This window comes from Poecilia latipinna, unplaced genomic scaffold (assembly GCF_001443285.1).
Source record: "Poecilia latipinna isolate Pla-1442-1.1 unplaced genomic scaffold, P_latipinna-1.0 Scaffold136, whole genome shotgun sequence".
Taxonomy (NCBI): domain Eukaryota; kingdom Metazoa; phylum Chordata; class Actinopteri; order Cyprinodontiformes; family Poeciliidae; genus Poecilia; species Poecilia latipinna.
Window position 1 is genome coordinate 939,166 of NW_015112752.1, and position 11,037 is coordinate 950,202.

The 11,037-nt window shown below is 36.6% G+C and overlaps 2 long non-coding RNA genes across 2 annotated transcripts; one reads left to right on the forward strand and one right to left on the reverse strand.

Moving 5' to 3' along the window:
* Positions 1-269: 269 nt before the first annotated feature.
* On the forward strand, positions 270-1,374 carry LOC106945242 (uncharacterized). The gene is made up of 3 exons (XR_001424522.1): positions 270-448; positions 868-1,202; positions 1,280-1,374. It is a non-coding gene; the product is annotated as an uncharacterized LOC106945242 (long non-coding RNA).
* On the reverse strand, positions 348-8,199 carry LOC106945243 (uncharacterized). Its single transcript, XR_001424523.1, has 3 exons — positions 8,091-8,199; positions 5,826-5,830; positions 348-358 (listed from the first exon to the last, which is right to left on the reverse strand). It is a non-coding gene; the product is annotated as an uncharacterized LOC106945243 (long non-coding RNA).
* Between the last annotated feature and the right edge of the window lie 2,838 nt (positions 8,200-11,037).

An 11,037-nucleotide genomic window follows, 5' to 3' on the forward strand; every position in this document is an offset into this window, starting at 1 on the left:
GCATCAAGTAGTTGCCAAATTAATCTCGAGTTTTCCACATTTCACAGGGGTCCATTGTAGTACAGCTAATCCATCGTCACATTTAAGAAACTTGTTTGATCTGAACTTTGTGACATCACAGTTAAATCAAGTATATAGCACATTTCAGCAACAAGGTGGTTCAAAGTGCTTTACATTATGAAAACAACACAATCAACCATATGCACATATTTGTTACGCCTCTAGACCTTGTGGGCTGCGCTACATGCATTGTGGTGTGCTTGTCCTTTTCGTTTCCTCCTTGTGCAGGGTACTGTGCTGTGGATCAGCCCCCACAGCGTAACAGGCTGTGCGTTTCCTCCTTCCAGTCTCTCTCTCTCTGGGCTCTCTCGTCCCTCCATGCCATGCATGGTGCGTGTGGCATTCTTCACTGCTCTGCTGCTGGGCCTCATCTCCTCCCCACGCATATGTAAGTTTCCCTTTATTTTCACATCACAACACTCACACATGTCACTCACACATATCCACAACACATCCAAGCATTTGCATTACACAACTGATTTTAACACTAACATTCCATTGTGGCTTTTGTTGACTTTGTACTTCATCTTTAATGAATATTTATTTTGAACACTGTGGCCGTGGTCTCCCAATTTTGTTACGAAACTGAGCCAGTCATAGCAATTCGGCAGCTCCTGCCAACTGTGGCAGAACTGGAAGTAGAAAGCCTTTCACATCCTGATTAAACTGTTGTGACTATTTAGAGGAGCAGGTTCCCTGAGACGCAAGGCGTTTATCGCACAGCTCGTGGCGGCTGGATCTAGCTTTTCTTTGACTCCTATGTATGTTTATTCATGTTACTTACCTTGTTCCCTGTCTTCCTCGCAGCTGGATGCCTCACTGATTCCTCCATGGTTCCTTGGATTCTCTTTCTCGCTCCATGATTTCTCTCTGGAAACCTGCCTTTAAAAACTCCTGCCAGATTCAAACTGAAGGTAAAAAACTAAAGGAAAGGAAAAAAAAGGAAATGAGGTCTTTTTAAAATAAATTCACAAATATACAAATAAAGTATAAGTAGTTCTCCAATATGATCTGATGGCAGTGAGATCAATTTAATTGAAAAATGACCATGATTAAACAAGCCAAACCATTACCCATCCAGCCAATCTCAACTCAATGGATGTACCTGCTGCTCCCTGTTATCTCAACCCCAGGATGACGAGGTTGGCAATATGTCCATCTTCAGAGAGAACACATTCTGCTGCTCCAAACAGTCAGTAATTGTTACTTTTCTCCTCAGTGTGGTCTCGGATTGGACTTCCTCTAGCAGTCCTTATCGCATCCTGTCAAAGAAAATCTTTTGCGAAGAGAAAAAATAAAAACTCTGCCTTTCTACCTCAGTTGTCTGTAATTGTTGCCATCGCTTGAGTCTGAGAAATCATCCATCATGACAGTCCCTGCTTTGATCCTCAAACCTTACACTTTGTACACATTATATTATGTTTTATTCCATTAGAGGTGACATTTAATGTTTGCTAAATTTGACATCTGATATTAAGAGACAACCACAACATAATTACCCTACTTTGGAATTTCCTTATGATTTGTTTAGTGTTAAAATCTTATTTTGTCATAAAGAAAAAATAACTTGAAATTGCTTACCACCATGAAGTGGAGATGGAAATCTTATGAAACTGTAACTAATCTCCATAGCTTTATGAATGATATTAACAGAAGTTAATGGCTTTGAAAATGCCAGTGAGAACACTGAACATGCACAGAAATCCTTGGATTGACATTAACTTGTTTTCTATAGGAGCTTAGATGACATTCTTAACTAAAAATACAACAAAAAAGACAATAACGCCACACTTTCCAATCACTTTGGATTATTCTTTTTTTACACCATTTAAGCTTTTATATTAAAAAAATATTGCGTTTAAAAAGTAATGTTGGCAACATTGATTTATCTCATTCCATCAGACCGTTATCCCTCTAATTTGAGATAAAACACAATTTATCTGTTAATGTATATTCATTGTATGTTTAATGAGTTCAATTATGTGACTTGTGATTTTACCATTTGGTAGTTAACATATTTATATCATTACATCAATAAAACATGCAAAGAAACACACTCACTGTGGGAGCTATGCTGTACCTCAGTTGATGTACAGTTCAATTAGATGCAGATGGCAAAAAGAGGACAGATATTACCGATACAGACCTTTGAGACTGTATCCATAATGTGTTGTGCAGAACATAAATTAAATCAATGAGTGCTGAATCCCAGACATCTCAAACAGTGTACATGTAACACAAAGGGAAATATGTTCAGTAGAATAACAGAGAGGCTTACGCTGTGTCTAAATAAATTGGATTGATCTCTTTCCAAATCTGAGTGATAAAATGTCTGCTTGTTAAATTTTCAAGAAATGAAATAACGTAGCAGAAAAAGCACCATCGAGCAAGAACTGTGAATACAGTTTTCGACAATGAAAAATGGAGTTTGTGTTTGTACATTTTATGTTTGGAAGCTTTGTTGAATTTAAAATAAGATTTGTATTGTCATGCTTTGATCAGCTGATCAGATCATGATCTAAGTAGAAGGGTGAGCTGCTTCACATGTCAGCTGAAAAAGGGTAAGTCTTTCTTTCTCGTCTTACTTTAACAGTGGAGATTAGAGAAATTTGAAAGAGGGCCGGTGTCAGGTGAGATTTAAGGTAGCCTACCATGGTGAGGGAGAAGTGGTGGAATTAAATGAGATATTCTGGTAGCTGTAGTTTCTCTCAACAAACCACACTTCTGGGATCTGAAGATTTTTCTTTTGAGCGTTTGAGACCCAAGTAGGTAATTCCAGGACACCATCATGGAGTCACTGATAATCTAGGACAAAGAGAATTTGATTACCACAGCCAAAGTTAAAAAATGGTTACAGAATGAGAATCCTGCTGGTCTGTGGCTTGATGAGGCGAATAGACACAAGTGAGTTAGAGTTACAGCAGTAGTAACCCTGCATCACTGGGAGACCAACAGCACAAGAACAGGATAATTAGGAAGAAAAGAAAACCACCTCAGGATTATGACATGTTTCAGGAAAGAGGAAGGACTCTAGTTTGTTGATGTTATCAGTAAACTTAAAGCTCCTAACATATCAAGATCCCTAATGCAGATTAAAATAAATAAAAGAATTCTGCAAATTTTTCAGGCATCGCATACTAAAATAAATACTTTCATAATTGTTTTGTTTCTGACCCTTTAATCACTAAAAATGGACAGGATTGATTGGATTTGTCACAATCTGTAATTTTGCCTTCACAATACAACATTATAAATATGTCAGAGGAGCTATAAAAAAGGCATATTCCCTCTCCTAATGCTGCCAACCCTGGTGTTATTTAGAAGAGTCATAAAGATGTTTTCTTTTCTGATCATATTTAGATGTGAACAACAAAGCATTACCATGTTTACTGAAACATCCAAGATTTTTACAGTTTTCTTTTCTTGGATTATACATATGCATAATGCACAAAAACTAGGGGATTCTAAGAGCTTCTTTTTTTTTTACTGTGCTCATAAATGCTTGTTTCATTTCTATGTGAATCACCTTTTCTGTTGCATCTCATCACCATAAACCCTGACACCTTGTAAATAATCCACTTTCATGCAGATCTTGTCCAAATTTGCTGTGGAAAAGGAAAGTGTTGCAATACAAAGGCTGGTGGTTTCAGGGTCTTTATTAAATCCTTAGCATGGTTTCCGTCAATTCTGCTGCTCATTAGAAAACATATTCCTACAATTAACCCTTAAATCTCACAGTGGTCATTAGAAAAAGCAGTAAATTAGCTGAATGCTGATTCTTCAAAACACCACAGTGATGTAAAATCAATCATGTGTCTATCATTACATCTTAGCCTTGAAAAGCAGCAACTTCAGGCAGAATATTTTACAGCTTTCTGATTGACATTCATTCACCTTGTGCCACATAAAATAACCACTCTGGACACTTTTTTAGAATCTTTTCAATCCAGCAGATTTGAACTATTAGCATTCTGTCCAAAGGCAAACTAAGGAAACAAATCCCATTGCAAATGCACTGAATTCTGTTAATCATATGAGAAATAAACTCTTTGTCCTTTCAAAAGCTTATAATAACAGAGGAGTTTGAGAAGTCGGAACAGTGGTCTAAGCTGATGAAGGTCAAAAGAGCTAGAAAATTAACGAACAGGGAGCAAAGGTCAGCAGTTCACTGTATTCAGTTAATCCCTTATGTCACTCACATGGACTCCTTATGAAGTTTTGATTTTTAAACTCTTGTGAATGAAGTCAGTTTTCTGCATTTCCATGTCAAGTCACAAGCAAAGTGTAGCAAATATGAACTTTGAACGTATACCGGTTAGCTTATCTATTTCTCCATATTGACACTTACAGAAAATTCAGTTTTTTGAAGTCCAATAGGAAATTTGTGATAAGCAAATACCAGTACCTACTGACTCTGTATTATACTTCTTTGCCCTTTGTTCCAATACCATTTAAAGATGTGATATGAAATAGTTTACTTCCCCCACATTGCTTTACAACATACTGTGTAAAATACACAACTTGATCAAGAGATGAACTAGGAAGCCACAGATTTATTTAAATGACAGACTGAAAAAAGAGACTTCTATTAAACTTCTATTTAGTGTTTCCAGTTTGAACACAAATTCATCAACCTCTCGATGATAGGATCCTATCGGCTCACATTTTATAAAAGAGTCTGAAGCATCCTTCTTTGTCAACTACTACAAAACACAACCTCTGTAAAGGACATCACCAAAAGGTAGGAAATGAACTGACTGATCACCACTTAAAATTAAACAACCAGAGTTTATTCAGAAAATGTGAAGTACAATGGTGTTCCATGGTGTTTTTAACTCATTTGCAAATGCAATTGTCAAGCAAGAACCAAATGCTTTTTAAAAACTCATATTGTCAAGGAGGGGAGCACATCCTGGCAGCCTGGCATAGAAACTGGGTAAAAAAAATCTTCTAAAAACTCTCAAAAAAGTCTTGAAAGGAATCAGACATGTTAAGGTTCAGCAAGTGATTTTTTTTTTTTTTTTTAGATTTCATTTGACCTTTAATTTAACCTGTTGTTCACAGGTTGTCATTCACAATGACAGGGGTATCAAACTCCAGTCCTCAAGGGCCGCTGTCCTGCAGTGTTTAGATGTGCCACAGGTAAAAAACAGTGGAATGAAATGGCTTAATTACCTCCTCCCTGTGTAGATCGGTTCTCCTGAGCCTTGCTAATGACCTAATTATTCTTTTCAGGTGTGGTGCAGCAGAGGCACATCTAAAAGTTGCAGGACAGAGGCCCTGAAGGACTGGAGTTTGACACCCCTGTCACGAGAGGACCCAAATTTGGGTCCTCTCGTGACAGACAGGTTAACCAGGAAACAGTTATTCAGATTACACATCTGTTTTAGAACTGTATTTGTTTGTAGTTTTAGGTTATTGGCCATTTCTGATAAATAGTAATGGACATGCTCAAGAATAAAACCTAACACAAGGTTCTCTTGTTTATGATGAAGGACGCTCCTCTGTAATGTGGTTGTCTAAATGGGGGGTTAAAAAAAGAAATGTGGGGACTTTTAAGGGATTCTCCATCCTGGTAACAGCCAGTGGGCGTGTTGTCTTTTGTGGGCCGTTCAAAATGACTGATGGATTGAAATTGCAGAAGCATCTAAATAACAAGAAGATTGTTTTACCAAATTTTAATAAATTGACATTTAGGAAATGGGGTTTCCACATGTCAAGCTGTGATGATGAGTTATGATTTATGCTCAGCAGCTAATTTTCACCGTTTCTGATCTGACAAGGAAATGATGAATTAAGTCGGGTATCACGGTTGATGACGACACAGCTGTTCTGCTTTGGCACTGATTTGATTCCTTTGGGTATATCTTGAGTTTAAACAGGCATTTCTCTTCTTCTGCACAGAGTGTCTTTTCCTGAGCAGCGAGTCTCTAATGATCTCTCAGTGGAGTCAGCAGTCACACTTCTCATTATGAAATTGCAGAGCCTACTCACTTGCACTTCCCTTTCGCACTTTAAAGAGATAGAACGGTGAATACTTTTTTCCCAAGTTCATTTCTGTTAAACCTGGACGTGGCAGGGTTTATGACAATACACATTGTCATCAGTGACAGTAAGTAGGTACTGACCAACAGCACGACAGCACTTGAGGAAGCCCGCAAAGACGCAAGTTTTCCTAATTAGTTTTCACAATGCAATGTTTTGTTTTGTTTCCCCACAAAAACACATCACATGCAATATATATTTATTTTTCTTGTGATTTCCAAAAATGTAATTGTCTGTGGAGGACCGTGATCCCACCAATTTCTAAGAGTTGCTTTGAGTTGCACCCTCACTTGACTTGTGTCCAACTTTGGTAAAGGTCACTTTATTACAATATGACACGGTGCCCTTACATAGTATTTGTTTTGTGGTGACTTTGTTTTCTCCCTTTCTCTGTGTACCTGTTTGTGTGTGTAAGTGACAGTTTCTTCCTATTTTGTGGGTCCAATCCTTACTAGCTCACCTGTGCATGACCCATCAAGAAGTGTTGATGTGCAACCATGGAGGTTTATCTCCTAAATGCAGCAAAAAACATTTGCTGATAGAAGTATCACCTTGAAAATGGATAACCTGGCAATGTGATAGAAGTGGTACTGATGAGTCAAAACATCTTTGCCAATTTGAACCACCATTTCATGCCCGTTTACTTTATTTAAACCCAGTTTATTTTTCCTGGTTAAGTGTTAACATGAATTATGGAAATTAAAAAAACTAATTCTAACCCTTTTTGTATTTGCAAATATATTTTTATATAACTACATTTAGATTTTATTATGCGACTTTATGTTACTTTCTTGAAAAACATTGTCTTGCTCTCAGATCGTTTAGAATTTTGCAAGGTCAATTCCTAGTTCCTTAATTGAAATTAAAAATCCAAATGAAAATTCTTACTAATCTGTAAATATCACCAATGTTGCCCTCCAATAGATACCTACAGTACAATAAAAGTTTCTCATTGTGAAACCATAATATGTGGCCTGACCAACAATCCTTCACAAGCTATTGTCTGACACAACCAAGCAATCAATGTGTAGCCCAGTTATACCGCTCTAAAGTAGGTACAGCCCCTGAGTTCGGTAAACCCAGTAACTTACGAATAATAACTCTTAATACATTCTCGTGTTTAAACCTATGTTGGGTTTCACTCACCTTAGAGTAATAATACACCAGTACTTTTCTATCCTTCTCACCCAATCATGTAACTCTGATTAAGAATAATAAACTTTACATACTATCCTATAAAAAACCAAACACACACCTGTATGAGATTTGAACTTTTGAACATATATTAAACAATAATAAATTCACAAAATGCAAATATTTTAGTATTTTGGTTTCACAAACCCTATATTAATACATGTGGGCCCACACTTCAATGTCCACCTAAGCCGGCAATGATTAACTAAAATATAGTCCCAAAACAAAAACCCGTTGCAGGCCTGACGTGATGATGAAGCGTGGAATTGCGATACCTTATTCCAAGGAAAATCTTGAACCGTCTTGCAATTTCACCTGTCCTTGGTCCCAGGCGACAAGATGTCTTCAGCTCCTTCACCAGTCCCTCGGTCCACAGGATTCAGGAACAGCAGGAAAGTTCAACGCAGACACAGTCCTCCAGCACAGTCATAGAAACTCTGTGTAAGCTCATCTCTCTGCACTAGGTTAACTCTTGAACGCTCCCACGACAGGAACATTAGTTGAGTCTTCTGTTAGCCGAGTTAGCTCACAGTATTCAAGTCCATTCACGGTGCTAATGAATGCTAATGCGTTAGCGAGCATTACATATGACTTTTCACCTACTGTACAGTGAATTCCGGTCTGAAATTATCACAGTAGCTGCAAACAAGAGTGTAGCGTCGATATCTATTAAAAGACTGTCGAGTTGAAAGTCTAAATATCTGCAAAACACTCGTTTCTTAATAAGTCCGCCACGTTTTTTCAGCGCGGTTCATCTCTTTTCTTACTCATTTCTCTCTTCTTTCAGCCACGTTTTTGTCTCCCTCTACTTTCTTATCCCTTCCTGATCCTCAGCCAACCACGGACCAGTAAAGTTGCTTTGCTCTACACAACTTCCTCTTACAAACATGAGCCCTTCAAATTAAATATGTTGAAGATTACTTTTCTGTAAAACAGTTTTAACTACATTTTTCCAATTTCTTTTAACTTAATCATATTAGTTCAAGTACCTGTAAGTACAGCTTTTTTGTTAACACTTATTTATAACAATTTTAACATATTTAAGCAAACATCTAAATTATTACACCTTCCATGAATTTAACTCAATACAAAATACCTTTATTTTGGACTGGGTTACAAATGCAACTTTCATAAGACAACGATGTCTGAAAATGCAGAAAATTGTTTTGATGACAAACAAAATACAGACAAAAAATGCGTGGCTACCCAGCTGGATAGATGATTTACTTTTCATTATAAAGCTTTGTCAGTGCTTTCTATTTTGACAGCTATTGTCAGATCAAAAATTTCCAAAGCAAACCACACTTTAGTGGAGCTCGGTAATTATCCTTTGTGCAACAATGACATGTACCAGTAGGTTCTTGTCTTAAGCCAAATCAAGTTTATTTGTATAGCGCATTTCAGCAACAATGCAGTTCATTGATCATTATATTTGATGCGTATTTGCTTGATTTTGATGATGGTATTTGACAAAATGTAATCTTTGTTTCATAATGGGTTACTGTAGTATGTTTTTATGGTGTAAAGCACTTTGGACTCCTTTGTTGCTGAAATGTGCTAAACAAGTAAACTTCACCTGACTTGACAAAGTGCTTTCCATGATAAAAACATAGAACATATCACACATAGCATAATGAAAAGTTATAATCCAGACCAGAATTAAGCTATTTTCAAGTTATTGATCATCACAGGCAACCAAATTGATTTAAAGAAACACAATGTTTCTGGATTTTGCAACATAACCACAAATTTAGTATGGAACACATCACAATTTCTAACATATTCCTAAAGTTGCTGTTGACATGTGTTTTTCATCAGGTGTTGGTAGCAAGTCACATAATTAATACATGGAAAGAAACCAAAACAAATAAACTCAGAGGTGTGTAATGATGTGAAATGGCACAGGGGATGATCCTGAAATAGAAAGAACATCATTCAATCCTAGACTGGCCACGACCAGGGGCTCCTTGAAAGATTTCTGACAGAGAAGTGAAATGAATTATCAGAAAAGTTATCCAAGAGCCAAGGACCACTTGTGAATAGATTCAGAAAGACTGGGAATTATCAGGTATAATTATTTCAAACAAAAAGAAATGCACACTCAACGACCCTGGCCTGTATGCACACTTACCACACAAGACTCAGTTTCTAAAGAAATAACATGTAAACATTTTCAATACTTTTTCTTCATATGTGTGTGTCTTACAAATTAGCTGATATTTCCCTTTACATGAAATTTTGTAATATTAATCTAAATTGTAATTGTAAATCATTAATTGTTATTATTTTAACTGGTCGGTAAAAATCCAAAGCGGTTTTAAGTTAGATTTATTTGACAGTGTTTGCTGAACTGTAACATTCTGTTACATTCTGAAAAGCCTATTTGTGATGATACCTGTTTGCAGCAAAACATTCCCTTTAAATTTCCCACTTAAATTGCTGACAGCCGTTAGCCTTGACATGCTTTTTGAAACACTTTCAGAAAGTGGAGCCGCAGATTTTCTGTCTACAGTGTCGCTGTATGAAACAACTTCATGGTCCTTTCAAAAGCTGAGATGTGACCTTGTCTTGAGAACATTCAGACACTCAAAATAGAGCTGGAATAACCCTTTAAACCCAAAAGAAAAACTTCTTCATTCACCGGGGTGACATTGGTTTTCCAGTTTATTATCCTCCGCCTTTTGTTACAGCCCTGCACAAGGCCACAGTGTTGTTCATGAGTTATTCAAAATAATTTATTTGTGAGCTCTTTGCACATATCTGTGAAAGTCATGATGTTCCACTTTGGACTTATTTCATGCCGTGAAGTTTTCTCTTCTTATGAATTTGTTTGTTGAAAACTCTGTGGTTTTATGTTGTGATTCTGAAATCAGTGACAATTTTCATCTTAGTGTGATAACTGTACATATATTTCTGCTTTTGAACTAATCCATGTGAGACTAATAAGTGACACAAAAGAAAGCCATACATGGAGCACGAATGATGTTTCTCTCTTTCATTGACGCATCTCACTCACTTCGTTATCACCTTCTATTTGATCATTTCCTGACACATACACACACTGTCTTACTGTTTTGTAACTTGTCATATAGATATTTGCCGCAGTTTTATGCTCGTATACAGAAATGCAGAGGCACACTGCAGCTCATTATAAAGTGCTGAAATACCAAGGGAAAGAGCTGCAGATGTTCTATAATCCACCGCAGCTGTGAGCTGTGTAAATGGGGTGTTAAAGTATCTCATACTTTGTAAGTTAAATAGATCTGAGGTAGATCAGAGAAAGGTAATGGTGTGTATTTAATGTTGACAAGAGTAAATGCCCAACAACAACAACATGAACTTAACAAATACACAGCAAGAGGAAACCACTCAGTTGTCACTTAAAGGGATATTGTTAGAGTGATGTTTCTGGAAACATCATAATATAATAATACTTTTACAAATAGTAGACATATGTCATTTTGTCATAACTGTTTAGAAAAATGTTCAGATTGTAGTACACAAACAGTTAGTCAGACTGTTTTAGCTGATTTGTTATAATTTGAATGTCTTTGAATACAGATATACTTAGTCTGTTTGATCCTTGTTAAAATAAAATACAATCAAATTTATTTATTTATTTATTTTGGCATAAAATAAAAAATAAAAAAAAGTTCTTTGTTGAAGGAAGCCCAGCTGATTGCACTGAGTCACTGAATATGCAGCATCCTTCATCCTAGCCTAGCATGTGGTGACGGT